The sequence below is a fragment of the Strigops habroptila genome, chromosome 4, assembly GCF_004027225.2.
Source record: "Strigops habroptila isolate Jane chromosome 4, bStrHab1.2.pri, whole genome shotgun sequence".
In the NCBI taxonomy this organism is placed as follows: domain Eukaryota; kingdom Metazoa; phylum Chordata; class Aves; order Psittaciformes; family Psittacidae; genus Strigops; species Strigops habroptila.
The window spans coordinates 43,748,102-43,768,821 of NC_046358.1; the positions used below are offsets into that span (position 1 = coordinate 43,748,102).

Consider the following 20,720-nt stretch of genomic DNA (forward strand, 5'->3'; position numbering starts at 1 on the left):
CATTAGAGGCTAGTCTGGTGACTGTTACTATTTCAGCTGAATATGAGAAATGCCAAGATGAAAATAGCCAGCCTTGGCTTGGGAAATAGCTTAAAAGTGGGTTTATACAGGAGGCAGCAGAGAAAGTAAAAACAAATACTGAGAATAACATATTCAGATTTTGGAATTATTCTGTGCAGCCGCATTCTTGATTGGCATGAGAAGGGCCTGCTCTTATTTGACAGTCCCAGAAAGTGACTTGCAAAACTTGAATGGAGGTAATGGGAATCTCAGGAAGACTGTCAGTTGATGGATGAAGATGCTGTACTACAGGAAAGTTGTAGAAAAGAGTTTCTGAAACATGTAACCAGAATACAAGACCTAGAAAGAAGTTTCAGTATATGCAATATCTAGGCAAATAGTGAGAATGGCAGGAAAGATGCCTATGCAGACAGTGCTGAACTTGCACATGAGTGTAAGTAAGATGGAGCAACTCAGGGCTGCAAGGTGGCCATAATGTGTACTGTGTAGAATATTTTCTGAGGAGAAAGGATGCCTTTGAAGATTGTTTCAGAGAAAAGCAGCTCGAAGAAGTGAATTTTAAATAGATAACATAAAGATACTCACTAATGGGGTGAAAGTTGAGTAGGCAGTTAGTATGAAGGCACTGTTCCATTTGTTGTTTGCAGTAAAATTGCCATTGAAAAGTTGCAGTTTCTTTTTTTGTGCTGAACAAAGGACTATCCATGGTTTGATTTGAGCTATAAAATGTGTAAAACATTTGAGAGTAATGTGTACCATTTTAATCTGACATTTCTGAAAGAAAATTCTCCTGTGCTTCTATCAAGAAACCAAGACATAGCTAACTTCATCTTAATTCTATCATGTATTAATTAATATCGCACCTTCCCAAGTGGAATAACATCTCTCACTGAGCTGTTAGTCAAGTACCTTTAATGCTGCAAAAGCTAGACTGAACTGACATGTGGATCAATAAGGCTGTTTTGAAAGTAGTTTTGAGATTTTTGCCAGATCTTTTGTTATAGCTGCTCATATTGAAAACAACTACAGAAGTTGATGATTCGTAAGCGTTCATATAAAGGAAACTAAAAATCTCCATAGTGAGATTTGTTACTGCAGAAATCCAGAATTTAGTGATAGGTTAACTATGGAAATCGGGCAGATTTTTATGGGGTTTTTTAAAGTAGAAATCCTTGGCCAGACTAACAGTATCACAACGTCTTCTGAAATGAGTTCTGAGTTACTGTAGCTTCAAATGTAATGACAGTTGGGTTAGCAAACACATGTTGACAGATTAGGTCGCATGTATTTTAGACAGTAACTTTTACTGCTCTCTGAAACTAGTGGTATGAAAAGAGGCAGGTGTAGCTGCACAAATTGTGAATCAATTTTGTGTGATTTAATCAACCTATGCGAGGATCTCTCAAGTGAGAATCAGCTTCCCAGTCAATTCGCTGCAATTGTGTGTCTCCATACCTCTTGAAGGAGGAATCATCTGGAGAAGCAGCATCAGTTCACAATAGAGATATCACGACACTCAGCTGGTAGTTTAGGGTTTTGTAAACCTGATCTGTTGGTGGAACTTAAAGCCAAAATGAAATTGGAGAAAAAAACCTGTAACATTGCCTGTTAGGTGTGGATAGAAATACATTTCTAGATACTTTGAAAGGAATCAAGGTAAAAGAATTTAGACCTTTTCCATTCAGCTGTTTTATTGTTTCTCTGAAAAGTAGGAGTGAGACTGAAAAAGTTCCTAGGTTTTTTTCCCACATCTGTCACGGGTGTAAGATGAATTCTGCACACAATCTGGCTGAAAGCTTTGAATATAGTTGTGGTTTGTTTGCTGTTATGTGTGTATTTCATTAAATCCTGTACTCTGCTCTAACTAAATCTTGAGTGTCTTAAATTGGTCTGTACTGACAGGAAAGAAATGGCACTTTCTCATTTAACAGTACAGCTCCCTAGATGCAGTCAACCATGTCTGTTCACCTCGGTGCAAAAGAACACCTTTTTATTACTCTGAGTTCTGCAGGGACAGCTTAGCAAGGTTTTTTATGGCTCATACATCAATGGTATTGTTAAGCAATTTTCAAGTTGCAGTGCTGCACTGCAACCTCATCTTCAAATTAAGCTTCACATTAAAAATGTACAAAGTGTACCTTGTCAGTGGGTTTGCACAGTTGTAATTTAAGATACTGTTTAGGTATTGAGATTTTTCGATAATAAACAGGAAAAAGCAAGCTTTGTCTTGCATATTCCCAGATTGATTTTCCAGAGTAATGTTTTAGAAAAAAGCTATTTCATATACTGAACAAACTTAGTATAAAATGATTCACGTACTTAGCGAATCCCTTCCCTCAGTATGTTTGTTCCTTCAAAGTGGTGGCGTCCACTGAGTAGTCTACAGCTTTCACTGCCACTGGGTAAACAAGACAACTGCATGTACAAAATATAATTGCTTTGTGCACATGTCATAGATGCCACACTTTTCTTTGTTCACTGGCCTACATTGGTGTATTTCTTGTAAATCATGAGAATAAAAGCTGTTGAATAGTCTGTGTGACCAAAGGTAATTTGCAGAGCAAGAACAGGAAGTAACACAGATTGTACGTTAAAACAGGGTCTGAGAACATGTTGTACATTATTTTAGGGTTTAAACAAATGCTGCTGTTTGTTGGTTTGGGGTTGGTTGGGTTTTTTTCCATAGTGTCTAATTTTATAATTCTTTCTAACTCTGAATTAAAAATTGGAGTTCTAGCTGTAAAAGTCTGTTAGAGCTGATAGGCATGACTGCTGTTTTCTGAAAGGCATATAGAGATCAGCCACACATGGTGCACATAGTAATTAGTTGGTGCACTGTCAGTGATTTGCTGTAAGAAGATATAAACTCAAATACAGCAATTCATATTTTCTATCTTCTGCAAGCCTGATTAAGGCATATGTAGATTCTGGAATGTAATTTCTAGAGAGTCCCAGGAGAAAGCTTGACGCTGTTACTAGCTAAAGAAACTTTACTATACGTGAGGAAAACCGTAGGAAAATGTCATATTTGACACTGATATTAAACTAAAGGCAATTTCACATAGTGAAAGAGAAGCGTTTCATCATCTCTTTGAATAAGAATGGTAAGTCATCCCTGTACTAAATTCCTTCCCCCATTTGCTTGTATTCTAAATAGTGTTAGTCCTGTACTTCTGCTTTTTTGAAAGAATAAATGAAAGCAAGTTTCCTATAAGAAATTTTAAAATAATAACAACACTTTTTGGTTAATCCTAAATACATTATGTCTGATCTTGAGACTTCAGTTTATAATTAACAGTAATAGTAAAATTATCATAGAGTCCTGTAAATTAAAAAAGGTGTTTATTTCAGATAAAGGCAAACAAACAATGCAAAAGATTGTATTTCTGTCACAAACAGCCAATGTGTTCTTAGGGGTTTTTGAGAAGAGCGTTCTGGTCAGATTCATTTGCTGCTGACTATAAAGATGCTGAGCAAAGGCTGAATCAGAACATCAGAATGATACATGGTTTTTTTCTGTTCAGCTGTTTAAAATGGTTTGACATGTTACTGTGATGACTATTCAAGTAATAATTGTCTGATTGTAGGTAGTAGGGGAAGAAGGAGTTATACTGTGGGTTTATAGATGTTTGTTCTATAACAAGATCGGTATTCTCCAATTGCAAATGGTTTAAAAAGTTGTACTGGTGAGTTGAAAGCCAGTGGTATAACAACTTGACTTGGAGTAAACCTTGGGAGTTGCATTTGTCAAGTGGCTTGGAAAACTGTTCATGCATACCCCGCATCCAAAGCTTCATTGGCAGCCCAAAGATAAAGAACTGAAAGGTCATTCTTCTTCTTGCAGTATGATGGTTTGTTGACATATTTTGACACGCTGGTACAATGCTGAAAGGTTTTGACCTTACTGCAACGCTGGGGGACTTAGGGTTTGTTTAGCTATCTAATGCTTGTAGATTTTCACACATGCTGGGTTTTACTCTATTCCTTTTTCTCTCCCTCCTGGCCCCACTTGAATTAGTAAATTAATCTTAAACAAAAATAGATGTAGCTAGAAGAGAGAATTTGTGTTTATTTTTGCCACTTACGACTACAGATAGATAAGTTCCTTCAAAAATAATTCACTTTTTAAAAATTTGCCATGCCAACTTGCTGACCTTAGTAGCACTGAGTAAGATATATTTGTTTATAGGCAAGAGAATTAAAAGCAGGGAAGAGTGCTGATTTCTGCTAGCTTACTGATTTGGTACTTTACTGTGTGAGGATGATAAAATTCTGTGTTCTTCTGCAAGTTAAATAGAGATGCATGTGCACACTCTTAGCACATTCATACACACGCACATATATGGGCATACCTCTCCACAAATGTCCTAGATACATTTAGCTTTCGAACAGCATTTGACATGAATTATTGTTATCTTTATTTAACGATACATGAACACTATGAAAATCAACATGTAGATTATTAAACTTTTTTTTTAATTTAGCTCAATAGTAATGTTTTTAGATTTTACCCATCGTCCCCTTTTTAACAATGTGATTGAATAACAGAGCATGAAGACATTGTCCATTGAGACCACACTTATGCCTAGCATTGCAATGTTAATTGTTCGGCTGAGCACTGCAGGTTGTTTTATTTTGCATCAAAACTAATTTTTGTCAAAGCAAAGAAAAAAAAAGACCATGCTATATTCATATTAGCGTTTACATTTGAATGATACTAATTAAGTATATATTTTCATGCTTTGTTCTCTTTAGATATTGTATTTACTATAGAGATGAAATTGGGATTTTCATTATAATTTAATTATGTTACTTAAGCCTCTTTACTAGATTGTTGCATTCTCAACTTTAAAAGTAGTAAATGAAGCACTACATAGCTTTAAATTATTTTTTCATTATATTTTTCTGTACTGTCTTAAATATTATCATGTCATAGGAAACTCATGTAGTGCAGATAGAGCATTTTCAGCTTCCATCCACATTACTGCAAGGCTTCAGCTCCAATTTTCCTGTTCTTTCTCATTCAGATTAGACAAGCATCTAAGTTTATATACGATAAGAGCTGACAGCATAGATCCTGCTATGCTTGCCAAAGGCCTGGTTACAGACACTCCACTATGTCAAAGAATGTCAACCCCCCACAGACCTTACCTTTCAGAATTCCTTGTAGTTTTTAATTGACATTTACATCTGACATTTTCAATGTAATTCTTAGTGTTGAGCCTTTATCTATCTAGTAATAGTTAAAACCAAACCAAATCAAAGCAAAAAGAATCCCTTCCTGTAAACTATGATATCATGTATTTTTTGTTTAACAAGGTCAAGTTGCTGGGCTGAAACTCAAGAATGACCAACTCCCACTTCCTTCATGTAATTCTATATTTGCTAGTCTAATGCATTTCAAATGACAGTTGAGGAGGGTAGTAGGAGTATAAAGTGGAATTTAACTCTTAGTACTAATGAACAAAGCATATTATTATTACTAGGCATCATGCACAGAAAGGACAGAGATTTCGAGAAAATCTTAAAAATACCGACAGAGATTTTCCTTTGAGTCAGGTACTTGAATACTGAAAATGATACCTTCATGCCAGTATTCATGCGACATGTACACGTAAACAGCATACTGTTGCAAATGAAGTGAAACCAGCAAGTATGTAATTTAGCTGCATGTTGCAGTGTGGTTTGCTTCCTTGCCTTGAGAAATCTGAAGTTTTCATTTGGTTTAAAATACTAAAAGCCTAATAAATCAGTATGAGCATAATTATGCACCTATTCAAAGTTAGAATGAAGGACTACAGTTGATCGTAAATGTCACAAAGTAAAGAAGTAGAAGAAGCATTTTGTCACAAATAATGCTGCTTTTCTTCTAATTAGTTAATTTACATTTTGCAAATTAAGGGCAAGATTCAGACAGAAGATAATCTAGTAGCATATCTTAGCTTTACTGACCTGTGTTTGTATATGCCAAATTTAAGTTAATTAGAAATGTAGATGCTGTTTGTTTTATCTGTCAAAGAGCTCATCTAAAAAAAAAAAATCTAGACACACTTTTTCCCCCAACATTTATCATCTAAATAATAGTCTTGCCAAAATGGCAGCCTCATAATAAACTCTTTTCAGTGGAGTGATGGGTAATGAAGCTTGCTTGTGAAGGCAGCGAAAAATGTTGTCTAGCCAAATGTGTGAATATGATGGCTAGAGAATCAGTGGACTTTCTCAGTCATCAATCTTTTTAGTAGCCTCTTATACATCTGAATATTTTGATAGATGATCTAATAATTGAGTTATCTGTCTTTCTAACTATCAGAGTTGCATAAAAATTATTCTCACATGCTATTGAATATTATATATATTGGGCACCCAGTAAATTTTTCAAAAAAGGCCTGAGAGGTGGAGGAATTTAGTTGTGTCTTAAGCATCCTTTAATATATTAAATGATAACTACTATATATAGAATATAAAACTATTTGTACTAATATAGGAAAAAAGTAAATAATGTCAATAGCTGATTACAGATAAGACTCACAGTAAATAAAGCATGTAAAAACATGAGACTGGTATGTTAGTGCATAATCTAATTGAAATTTGAGGTATGAGTAGATTCAGCAGCCAGTTAATGGACAGCAGTCATATTTACACACAGTTGCACAAATTCCTTGTGTCTAGGAAATCTTGGCTGAGGGAAAAAGAAGTACAGTGTCACTGTGGAGTCCAAAGTTACCATTCAGATCCCTGTGAGAGCAGTTTCTCTTCATTAAAGATGAGACTGAAAGGTATATGTTGAAACTGCCCACATTTTGGCTTTTTCTGGGTGATTGTGCAATATGGATTTGTGTCTCCAGAGCACAAGAATTTGCTTTCCTAGGAAACTAATATTACATAACAGAGGCATTCAGGGTATTTGGATGAGTTGCATTAAACACATCATCAGATGTGCCTTTCTAGGGCTTCTGAGTAGAAAAGCAAAACGATTTATGGTGTTGGTGTTTGTTTTTTTTTTAAACACTACACTTCAAACAGACATACACTTTAGGCTTTGAATGCATTTCTGCTCAAAGGATCAGGTAAGAATTATTTTAACAATAATTAAAATATATTTGCATTAAGAATATTTTTAATTCAAGTATCTTTTTTTCCCCTCAGTATTACCAGTTTATGTTTGATTATATGCTTTTCTATAAAGTGTTCCTTCTTGTAAATTCTTGAAAACTGTATGTGGGGGACTCATTTTTTTAAAAAATGCAGTTACTCTGAATTAGAGTGTATTTTAAGTTTTTAGTACTTTTTTTGTCCACTTCATAATTACAGCAAGATACAAACAAGTACATTTTATGAATAGTTCTCCAGTTTAGCAAGTGGCTTTTCTTTCTCTGGTCAGAACTAGATTGATCAGGATGCTTTCTTGAGGATATCAAAAAGTTGTTCACTTATTGCAGAATTTTAATGGAAAAGGATCAAAGGGATCTGCTTTATAGTTACTACCTGCTTAAAGGAGGAAGACAAAGGTGGATTTCAAGGAGTTGGATGTTACCATCGTTTGACAAGTACTTTGTGAAAGTGTCATTGGGCCTCATTGGACCTTGCCACTGCAAATTGATCTACAAATTTAACAGTTTTAGCTGTCTCACTGACAGCAGTTGTGACTCTTATACTTAGTGAGCAAAGTTCTTGATGTTTAGGAGTTCTTGTTAAACATGCATGATTAGTTTGATACATTTTGGATACATGTAAAGCAAGACACTGAAATAAGATGACGTGAGTATCAAAAATATAACAACTAACAATAAAAATTTGGTTTGGGAGTTCCACACTTGTCTTGTAATATTTCATTCTACATAAACAGTCTATATTTTTGTTTTCTATAATGCTTAGATTTATTTTATGCTATTTTAAATTACGTAAGTGTAATTTCACATACGCATAATTTGAACCTAGAAGTAAGGCATAGAAAACAAATTACAAAAAAAAGGTTAAATTATTCTCTCTCATTACTTGGGAAGTTTTAATATAAGAAAGATAAAATGCTTCTGAATATATAAATTTATAAGCAATTAATTGGAATTTATCAAAGCCAGTGTCTGGTTTTCTTTCCTATATATGGCTTCTTCTGATCTTAAGGAAATTGGCAGTTATTCTAGCTAGTATTTGTAGCATGTCTACTTGAGAACATGCTGAGCTCCTATGCATACACAGTGTGTTATACAAACTTACGTATGTATTTGTGTGTATGATTTTAGAATGTTTATATCTTAATTTAGGAAAGAGCTCTTCATTTCCCTCTCCTAATCAAAATAGCAAGCATCTGTGTTCCTTCTGGTTAGTTGTTTGATTAGCATGCTCTCATCCATCACTAGTCTGATATGAACATCAAGAAATCATGTCCTTTTGTTTTAAATGACAAATATGCCTTTGTCATGAATACTTACAGACATTCCAGGATTTACATCTGAATTGTCAGAGTGTAACTGCATGGCTTCTCTGATGTGTGACATTATTAGCGAAATAAAGAACTTCTTAATTTTTTATGGATAGGCCTTAAATATTGACGTTACAAAGCTGGTTTAGCTGTGATGCTGAAAAAATTTGTTCTTTATCCGGTGTTTTTCTAAGATGTGTTGTTTATCAACAACAGACAATCAGCTGCACAAGAGCCTCTGTAGACATTCCTATTTGCATGGTCCAAGCCTGTGTCTTCAGGTTTCATTATTTAGGTTTGATGTCTAGTTATCTCTTATCAAAACTAATACCATCTGAAGTACCAGGCTTCCAGTGGGCACACAACCAACATGAAAATTTTTTCAGTCTGACTAATATTATTAAAGACAGTATCTCTTTAAACTTGAGCTTTGTTTCAATGTCTGGATCAATTACATCTTGTAAATGCATTTCTGTGAATGTTTCGCTGCTTGTTTCAATGGATGAAATACATCTCGATTCAATTATATTCTGCAAGTTTTTAAATTTAAAACATAGTGAAAATGCTGGTGTTTAGACTAAAGCTTTACTACCATTTTTAATATGTCTTGATGCTACTAAGGCAGAAATAACTACTGTATTGCTGGCTTCCCGTTGTTGAAATAGTACAATAATTTAAAATGTTTTTGAAGACAGACACCTAGATAGTATTTTATCAACTATTTGTAGCAGAAATTCAGTGTGTCATGCAAATACGTAATTTAATTTTTAGTTCCTACAGAAAGCAAGTGTTCCTTGAAATCTTTGGGTTCACTCACACATGATAAAACATCATTTCCTGTATTTCTTTGCTGCTGTTGCATTTATTGTGTTCTGAGTTTTTCATGGTAAAAATAATTTTGTGTTCTAAGTGCTGTAATGCTGAAATTGAATCTTTGACATTTACAATTTCAAGATACAGCAATTTATAATCTTCGAAACTTACAAAATGTTTTAGAGAGAAATTTAACGGGGGATCCCACAAAATGATTTAAAGACCCATGATCAGCTTATAATTACAATATTTCGTAATATCATATATATAATAAACTGCTCTATTTAGGGTTTTTTCCCACCTTTTTATTGTTCTTTATCTCAGAGACTTTGACGACAACATATTTTGTGTAATCAAGTTGATTTGATTGCAAGGTTTTTTAGATTATAAAGTTATATATTTATATCTCTTTATTTGGAATGTAGTATTTACTTGATTTTAAAGTAGTGGAAGGTACCCATACTTCAGGCTCTCTGTGGAAGAGTAATTTTGAAAGTATATTCTCATGTATTTGTTTTAAAGGGAGAAATACCTTGCATCCTTTGCAACACAGCCCAGTAAATTGAGATTTTCTGGCATACAAAGGATGCATGTGAGTTTTCGTGACACTGAAGCTATAAGCCAACTTGAAGAAGACAACGATGGCAGTGAGCTTCTGTCCAGAGTTAATCAGCTGCAGAATTTGTAAACTGCATATGTGTCAAAGTTGAAAATGTTAGCACTCTGATAGGAGCTTGAAAAGGTTAGACCTGATAAAAGCCATCAGGAGTTAAAGAAAGTGATTTATGGGAATGTAATGACAAAAAATGTCTCATTTATCACTCATATATAGATAGGTTAAGGTTTCTGTGTCATACTTTAGAAACTTGACCACTTAGAATTGTCAAAATAGGTACTTAATTGCCCATCATACATTTCAGTTCAAATTTCCTCTGCTTAAATTTTGGTGATTTTACTGTTTTGTTTCTCATATGGTTCTTTTTAAAGCCATTCATATTTCATATTTATTTCATATTTGTTTCAAATGGTATGCGCAGTGCTCTGTTAGAACTTTTATTAGGTAAAGCTGTTGATTTGAGTGCTATCCAAATCTTTTGTTGATTTACAATTTCATTCAGCCTAACTGTAAGGAAAATAACTGAAGGTTTCATTTTATTTTGTTTTATACCACTAATTCTTATCAAGAGTTTACAGCTTTCTAATTCAATCCTTACATTTCCTCTCCAAACTGAAATAGGAGAATTAAACGTGAGATCCATCAATTGGTTTCTAGTTCCAGTCACTTAAGTTACTGTTTATCTCCATACAAATTAAATTTAATCCAAAACTACCAGTACTGCTAAATGATCCTAACACAAAATAAAAATGTTAGGAAAAATGCACAGCAGTGTGTTATACTTTTACTGGTTTGATTTGAGAATAACAGCAAGCAAATCCCATAGATTTGAGACAGTTTGTGGGGTTTTTTTTTAACTGTCCACAGTTTTATCATAATGCTGAAAAAAAATTATAACAAACAGGGAACTACCTTTACGAACATATTTGTAAAATAAAGCAACTACTCTAAAGACATTGCACTAAGATACAGGTTCAGCTTGAAATAAGTGTAATAATGAAGTTTGTAAGGATTTCTTTCTCTAGCTAAGGATTTCTCAGTTTGTAAGGATTGAAGTTTGTAAGGATTTCTTTAGCTACTTTTTAAAACTTTTTCATCCTCTTATTTCTTGATTTTATACGGAATAGTCTGAACAGAATAATTTTGATTTTTAATATCTAAAAACCTTACCTTTTTGTTAGCTCTCACAATTTATGGCCCCGGTTGTATAGCATTTTGTTTGTTCAGCGATGACCTTCCAGGTTCGATTTAAAAAGAAGTCAGAAGCATTTGTCATATCTGCTCGATCTTGTCCAGAGGTACCTGTTGTAATTATAAAGGACTAATAAGGTTGTTTGTAATATAACAGTCTGACAACCCTAAAAAATCTTTCAGAGAGTAACTTCTTTTTTTGTCTGTCTTAGGGAAAAAAATAAATCTGTAATCTCACTTTAGGCTGTGCTGTGTCTTTTCAACATTTAGTTGAGAAAGCATAAAGCACTTATAACTTCAAAAACTTAATTTTAAAAGATATGCTGTATAATTTGCTCACTAGTAATACCTTTTGCAAATACTCAGTAATAATGTGGCTATAGTATAGTTGCGCCGTATATTTAATTGGTGTATATGGAAGTGATGATGATGTGCTAGGAAACATTGAATTCCTTTCATGGTGTAAAAAACCCCACACTTATTAACATGTCTGTTGCAAAAATGTATGATACATTAATATAGTAAGCTCTGTTTCTTAGGAAAAAAATCCAAATTAAGAAAATCTGGTTTATTCCATTTTAAGCATTATTAAAGTACTGCTGTAAGTAGGTGTTACTGCAGTGGTATTTTACATTATGTGTCAGATTTTTTACAACTGACTGATCATTTTTCCCTTCATATGTCTTTGTTTTGCTTCCTTCCTTCTCTTTCCTCCCCCACTTCAGCATCATCCAGCAATACTGCTTTTTTATAGGCATGCATATAAGGTAAACAAAAGCATACTAAAATCAATGGAATTTGAATGTTCGAAAGAAATGTTTACCTCTCTAGTAGGGTATGTAACAACACTGTAGTATTGTCAGGCTACCATACATCATTTAAATACCCTTAGACAGCAAAAGCAAAATCTTGACAATTCAGTAATCTCATCATGTGATTTCAAGAAGGCTTTTTTTCATATCTACAATTGAGACAAATTTATGTTGTATGTATTTATGGTTGTTAAACTCAAAATTGTCTCATTTCATTAATTTTTAACATTGTGCTCTCTTAATGACTATGAAGAAATGTATTAAAATGCCTTAATTATAGGGCTAGGAGAAGAGAAAGTGCAAGTCTTTTTAGCATATGATCTTTCAATTGTTCACTAAAGGATAAAGAGGGCATTCAAGCGTGGTTTAGATAACTGTCAGCAATAATAAAATGCAAGGTAGTTTGTAGAGCCTTTAAAGACCTTTCAGGGGAAATAGATTTAATTAAAAAACAATAAAATGGACTTTTCATTTCAAAGAAATCCAAAATGTTATAAAATTTCAGGATTTTACTGTATCAAGAGTAATGTATGTTTCCAAGGATGAGGAAAAATAGCTGTAAAAATATTCTGCAGTCTACACAGTAGTGATAGCTTTATCTCGTGTGTGTAGCTTTAGCTCTTAATGTGTGTGTCTTTTAGCTTTTAATACATGTATATGGATAGCATATTAGAGCGTATTTCAGGTTTACTTAGCTGAGTGATTTTGTCTGTTTGGGGTTTTTTAGTTTGTTGTGCTTTTAACAAGGAATTGTTGTTGTTGCTTTGATTTTTGGGGGGTTGTTTTGGTTGTTTGGTTTTTTTTTAATAAGGTGAACATTTACCTTCTTAATGTAAAATTATGTTGTTACGTATGCACAGAACAATATAACTGACATATTGGCCAATGTTCATTTGCCTGTTTGGTAGAGTCAGTAGGCTCCTACTTATCTTCTTACTGTGAAAATACATTTCACAGTATGTTTCCAATTTCTGCTTTTTTCTCATGAAATCAGAAATTGCATTTTCTAGTAATGTTTTTGGTTGTGCGGTGTGTTGAAAAGTTTAGTTAGGCACTTGTTCTGCACTATTGAGTTATATGACTTCCTGCAAACTAGGAGCAACTTAACTTGCATGTGACAGTTTATAGACAACATTGACTGCTGTCTTTATACAGTAGTTTTGCTCCCTTGCTTAGCCTCATGCTTTCCTGAGAAGGTTTTTGTAAGCTGTTTTCTCTCACCCTGGTGCACACACATGAATTGCATTGACCAATTGGTTTGTCATAGTGAGTACCAAATGAATCTGCACCCAAGCTGTCTTTGTGTAGCAAGGTTTTTTTACAGGTAAATCAAATTCACCAAAGTGCATTTTCCACAAATGCTAAAACTCTGTCAGTTTTGTAGTTGTAGTTGCTGGCCCAAGTACATTATAAAACATGTTCATAATGAAAATACGACTTAAATATTTAGAGTCTTGCTATATCCTCTAGTAAATTATGTTTGGATCAGTGTTCACTTTATCACTGACTGATCATAGAAATAGAAAATTATCCCTGTTCGTGGATTTGATGATTTCTCTTGAGAAAAATAAGGGTGGTTTTCTTCTTGCACACATACCTGGAACTGCAGCACAAGTGAATAGCACAGCCTCTGTATCATGCACTGGGCAATGACCCTGTGAGAAAGATAGCTAAATACTGCTATCTGTTCTACATGAATAAGCCTCACTATTTTCTTTGTTGCTGGGCTTCCTGAAACTTGAGGACTCAGAACTACTCAAACTGCAACCAATAGTTAGCACTTGTGGCCTCAATACAAGCTGAAGGTTTCATCATGCAAATACTAAGATGGCTACAATAGAATAATGGTGTTCATTTACACTGTTATGCATTATGATTCTTAGTAACTGATTCATACGCATTTGCCTCTGGACAATGGACAGGGTAAGCTACAATGGCCATAAATTTGGCTTTGAATCTCTGTTCCATCATTGATCTCTTTTGTACTCCAAAGCAAATTACTTGTTGCTTCCATATTTAAAATTCACTAACTGTAAAAGCCTGATACTGCATCAAAATTTTGCAAGGTCAGACTTAAAATTGATAGGGTGTTTTCTTAAAACTCAAGGTAAAAGAGGCTACAGATGCAGATCTATGAATACACTCCGCTATAAAAAAATCTTTACTCTTATAGGAAAAGTGTAAACCTAAGCACAGATCTTCTCATAACTTTGATTTTTCTTATCACCATTTATGGTGTGTCAAGGAAGAGAAAAAGAATCCAGGAGTGCTGTCTGTGGTTTGGCATAAAACATTATGAAAACAACATAAAGTTCCAGATGTTTTTTGGCTCGTGTTAAGGAGATAAAGGATAGGATTCTAGGACAAGTACAAATCATGTCAAACTACCACTCAAATCATGCTTCTCTGCAAAATGTCCAGGGGAACAAGTTCAGAAAGAACAGTCTGTGCTCTCACTGTTATGGAAAAGACTTTCCCAGTTGTAAAAGCATACCATCCTGTCTTTTGTGTCCTGTGCTTTTCTGGCCCTTTTCTGTAAAATTGCCGTGTGGACCTCTGAAAATTAATACCCTTCCTTGTAGATTATTTTCTTTATTATTCTTTAATTGCCACAAGACCAATAGGATGTAATAACAGTAAGACCTTTAGCCTGCTCAGTGTCTGCCCTCTCCCTGGCTTGAACAGACCACAAAATTAGGCTGGGTCTATGAAATTGGCATGGTGGAAGTATCCCCTTCATGTGTAAGTCTCAGGGAAACATCTACATCATAATGTAGATCTGATCTCAGAATATATATATATGTGTGTGTATATGAGTGTACGGATGTATGTCTGAGTTACATAGACATAACTAAAATGTGAAATTTAAACATAATAGTGTAATGTTATCCTAGTCCTTTTTGGGCATATCAGTAAAATACTTTAAAATGGTGCTTTGCTATTGATAAAAATATTTCTTATATCTCTACTATAATGCTCTCTCCCTGGTTTTGCTATTATACATGAGTGAATGTGTCTGAACTGAAACAAGTAGAAAAAATAACTTTTTAACAACGAAGTATATTAAAATTCTTTAGTTAATTGCAGATAGGATGGGGGAATATTCTATCACCTATGGAGAAATACACTTTGCTGCATGAGTCTTTTCTATGACATGAGGGAATTTGTGTAGAACATTCCTTTCAGTAGCTCCCACTGTATGTTTTAGAGTATTAATTACCTAGTCAGATTTTATTAGAGCCCATTGAGTTTTGCATAATTAAAATTGTAGCAACAGCTAAATGGTATGAGATGTGGAATGCAGAATCTTTGCCAAATGTTCTTCTCTGGGGTTTCAGAGGAGTGGAGGAGCAGGAGAAACTTAAAAGTCTGATACTTGAAAATAAATATGACATGGATGTGTATTTACCTTTGTATAAAATATTAAAGTTAAGTATCATAGATTTTTCTGCTATGTTGTTCTTGTGGAGCAGCAATATTATGTGTAGAGTTTCTAAAGCAGTTATTAATTTTAAAAAGCAAAACTTTATAATTGCAGTATTGGATAACTGTAGACTGGTTTCTGTACACCTGTAAGTTATATGTTTTGGATGTAGTGTGAGAAAAGTTGTTTATTGTCTAAATGCTATCAAATGCATATAACTGAAAAAAAAAATCATTGGATTTTATATCGTGTGGCCATTGTGGGTGTATACAGTAAATATACATTATCATTTATTGCATAGAATCAGTCTATGTAGCAGAGGTCTAGTTCAGTTTGAAGTCAGTGCAAAAACTTGTGCTGTCCTCCATGCAAGTAAGAATAAAGCAGCCATCAGTACTAGTTTTGAGCTGTGTAATGATTTGGTCCTTTAGGTTAAGTGATCAGATACAACATAAGATGTACAATTATACTGAGACAGTAACTTGCAGCAAATCCAGCAAAGGGCCACAAACATGATGAAGAGAGTGGAGCATCTTTCACATGAGGAGGGACTGAGAGAGCTCCAACTGTTTAGTGGCAAGAAGAGTAGGATCAGGGCAGATCTTACGAACACACATACCTGATGGGAGGGAGTAAGTAATATGAAGCCCATCTCTTCTCAGTGATGCCCAGTGAGAGGACAAGAGGCAGTGGACACAGACTGAAGTATAGGAAAATTTATTGAAATGTATGAAAAATCTTTCTTACTGTGAGAGCTATCAAGCCCTGGAGCAGGCTGCCTGGAGAGGTTGTGAAGTCTTCATATTTGGAGATACTCAAAACCCAACTAGACAAAGCCTTGAGCAGCTATCTCTAGTTCACCCTGCTTTGAGCAGGACTAGACAATCGCTAGAGGTCCATTTTTACCTCAATTATTCAGTGTTTGTGTGTGATTTTATTTATCATTATTTTTACAGTATTACTTTTTTTTTTTTTGAAGTCACAGACGACTCAATGTTGAAATAAGTGGAAGGGAAATCTGAAGAGCTTTAGTCCAGTAGACTGTGCTGCTATTACATTTGCTGTCAGATTTCCTGGATAAGGAAATCTTTTATTCAATATTCAGGGTGGGATAGAAAATTAGGCTGTAGAAATGAGTGGAAAAAACTATCTACCTGTTAATGTTCTTCTGAAAACTAATAAGTACTAAGCACCAATATAACATAAAAAAATGAGAGCTTAAATAGTAAGAATATGAAGGAATGATGGAAGGAAAGTAGTAAGAGGGAGGGTTTATAAATCTTGTTGGTCTGGTACTCACAGAAGAGTACACAACTGTAGACATACAAAATTAGCAATAACTGCCAACAGATCATAATATGTTAAAGGTTGTAATCTTTTGAAAGAAGTTGGTTGGCTTTCCTGTTGGCCCTCCTATCAACTTTAACCTCCAACCTTCTCCGGCATGTATCATTACAAATAAAACTGCTGAGGTTTGACAAGAGGATATAAAGTCACTAGGCCATCGCACAGAGATCTCTACATGATTTTCTTTAACCTTAAGCTTAAATGAACACTGCTTTAAGTCAAGGTTTTTAATAAGAAGTCATAAACACGCATATCACTTTAGTTTTAATAATTACTGTTTTAACAGAGAAGAGGAGAAATATACATAGTAAATTATGTTTGACAACCAGAATTTGCTGGTTTTGTTATTGGTTGTCTTTGACCATTACATGAATTGCTGTTCTTCATTTTAATGTATACTTTTTCATGCAAGCTGCATATGATATTGATATAAACATGGCGTTTGTGTACAGTGTTATAAATGAATTTTAGCTCTTAAGGCAAACCAGATGACAAAAATTACTTATGTGTTTGTATTTACCAATGTCGGAATAATAATCTTTAAATCTGTAGTCACCTATGCTAATTTTAGCTTTTCTTTCTCTATAATTTTTAACTTGACTTTACACAATACCTTTTAACAATCTAGAAAGTATGCAGGCCATACTTCCTCCAAGTTTTTCTTTATTATATCTCTCCTGAAAGCTGCCTGTATAGTGCTTCCATTTTTCCGGGGAGCAGCCATCCACAGTATTAACTCTTACACCATCCCTATTCTTATGAGTAACTGATCTCTGAACATAGGCTGTACCTTACTGAAACTGTATTACAATCCCAAAATTCTATTTCCTTCCAGTTCACAACCATACCAACTTAAAATTAGGGTTTTTTTGTTTTGTAGCCTGTTATTTCCATGACAGCTTTTGTGGTGATGTATAGTAATTCTCTTCATGCTTTTTGTTGCTCTTAGATTGTCATCTTTCCCACTCACCCATATGTTTTCTTCAGAGTGATTACTTTAGGGGCTGTATAAGCAAACTCTTCTTTCCGAAGTCCTTCCTTTCCATGCCCAAATTCTGTTACTTGTATGAGCCATTCATATGTTCATTTCCAGACAGACTGTACTTTTTGTCAAAGTCCACTTTCAATAATTAGAAAAGTACCACTGTTTATTTGATGACATGCATAGATCTTCAATTCTTAGTTATGTTTTCTTTTTAGGCTTTCTTCACAAACTTAACTACCAAATACTGGTGGGCACCTTTTTTTTCTTTCCTAAACAGTTTGAAGCACACTAGTCAGGTCTCAATAGGCCACGTGTCTTGCCTTTTGCTAAAACTTTTTAATTGGTTTTCATGTATCTTTATTAAATAAAAGCTTGTCACATAAATGCTTTACTGTTGCAGATGCAATATGCTGTTGTCTGTAATCTGAGCCTGTGTTTTTCATCTGTGCTTGGACTGTATCTAAGTGGTCCGTAGAATGTAGTTAAGGAAAGCAAACCTTTTGTATGTCAGTTTATATTCATTATATGTATTGGAAAACTGCCATGCATTTACAAATTGTAAGAGACGAATTCTGATCTACACACTTATCCTGGTGGAATGCATAGCAGACTCCACTTACATTTCTGGTGCTACCTGTATTCTGGGAAACAGTGGATGTTGCTGTTTGTCAAACTGTACAGTATGCAAATTTTGTTAGATATTCCTGGAAGATGAAGGGCTGATTGAATAGGAATAAGGGGAAGCTTTTTAAAAGCTAAATCTAGTTTTAGTTATTTCTTTCTCTCAGCAGGCCTTTCATCCTGTGAGAATTTTCAAGTGATAGTATTTTTATTTTCCTCTGCAGGTGAGAACAATCAATGTGATGTCAGTCTGTGTTCCTTTACCATTCCCCTTAGCGTTTAACCCCCACCATCATCAGAGTGAGCAGGAAACTGACTAGAAAGGTATAGGTGATTTTTACCTGAGGAGACAGGTAAGATGAGCTAGCAAATGAATTAAAATATTAATAACTTTAAGCAAAAACTGCTGGCTTCTAAGTTTCTTTCTTCTTTGAGTACACGTATTACATTCAGAAGACTGTAATATAGTGCACCAGCAAACCCAGAGTAGAAAAAAATAGCTTTGAGGTATTAAAGTTTTAGCTGGTACTAGCAGAGATACTGCTAGTATACTTTTTATGTAAACAGTGGCAGTTACCACATTGCTTATCAAAGCACATGGAAAAATGGTTACAGGATGGTCACAGCAGACAAGGGCACTATGAGAGGATAACCCATTGTATTAAGCTGTTGCATTTATTCACTGGAAACTGCTGTCTGGACACTTTCAGTATAAGAATGTATTTTTGGTTGAAAACCAGTATAATTTCAGTGTACTCAGTTAAGGCTTCAGTATTATCCTCAAGAAACAATGTATGTAGAAGTGGCAGAACTGAAATGCAAGTATAAAGTTATTAATTGAGGGGTGATTAAGATAGCATGTGTTATCCATAGGAGATGTTCAGAAAGCTTTGTAATGGGTACAATGGCAATGATTAGAGGAAGGAATGCTGATCCTTTCATGCATGAAATAGTTTATCCCACTATGGAGCCCAGAAAACTAATAAAGCTTCTGTGGACCAAAGCCATAGAGGCTTATTTTGACCAGATTAAGACATTTTCTAGAAATGCTGGCCTTTTTTTTCCTTTTGTTTTGCATGACTTAGGGAATGAGAGAATGAGCAGTTACATCAGAAAAGGCAAATAGTATAAAGAGTTATTTTAGAGTTACTCTTAGCACAGTAGATCAATTATCCTTGCCTTTTAAAAAAATGCAAAATTTAACCATATTTTAAAATATGGAAATATTAAATTGACTTTTTCCAGGTTTTTTGCAATGAATTTTAGTGACTCAAAAATGCCTGTGATTCAGGAAATGTGAGCATAAATTAATCTGATGCTGATTAGAAACCTGGAAATAGATCAGCAGAACATAAAGCAGCTACTGCACATATGTCTTGATAATGTCTGTAAATGTTTCTACATGAAACACACACATGAGGATTACGAAGATTCTTATTTTTTGAAATGTTTATACCATTTCAATCTACTCTTTTCTTGAAATGCTGTTCTATATTTTATCAAAAGAGCTTTTCAGAAAAGTAAATGCCATAAATGTACCTTGGGATAGTAGACAATATATAAACACTTGTCACATTTCTTGTATGTGTACTATATATTTATTTCTTTCAAACCATAGTTAGCAAAACTTTATTATGTAAATCTCATTATATGTTGTTTGTATCAGAATGAAAAAAATATAATATGCTGTATAATTTAAAACCGGCATCGAATTGCTGGCATTTTGCATTCCATGTGAATGCCAAGTTGAATGTTCAAACAGTTTTTAATAAGGAGATAGCATTTGTTTTAACCTATTAATATATAATTCCTGAATATTAGTGCCACATAATTGCTTTATCCCAGAAGAATATGAAATCTGCTGACAAACTGAAAAATTGAAAGAAAACTTTAGTGGGAGCTAAAGGTCCCAATTTCGGTTCCATGTGCTAAAATTAGTAAAAAAAAATGAACTGTTCAGTCTTAATAAAGAAGTTTGGTAAGAAAGTGGAATAGGAGTCAACTTTACTGCTTTCCCTCCTTTATATTTCAATTCTAAAGAAATCTCTACCTGCTGCAGTTTAGTATGGCCCAGTATTCATTATCTAAGTATTCATAGGATTTACCTGAACTTCATCCCAACTAATGAGTCATTTTGTAAGGTAAGTTGATGTCCTTTCTGCCATTTTCATGGAAAAAAATGCAGGCAGCAATCCTGCTACCTTTTGCACATCATCATATAGCCCATCTTCTTAACTAGGGCAGACTTGCATCATACAAAGATTAAATTTCAAGCTTTAAACATAAATGTTTCCAAGTATTTTTTAACAAGTAGATATCCATATGTATCTCCTGACATATCTCCTCACATATTCATGGTTTTCATGTCTCACACCTTTTCTTTTTTCCTATGGTTAATAAATGGGGTAATTCAGCTGAGTTTTTAATGCTCTTCTTGAGGTGAAGACACTCCACCTTCAGGTATTATTCTT

General features: G+C 34.2%; 1 protein-coding gene across 4 annotated transcripts in view; it reads left to right on the forward strand.

Annotated features, from left to right (window-relative positions):
• Positions 1-20,720, forward strand: part of C4H15orf41 (chromosome 4 C15orf41 homolog) — a 140,677-nt gene that overhangs the window by 62,974 nt on the left and 56,983 nt on the right. The gene's annotated exons all lie outside the window — the stretch shown is intronic.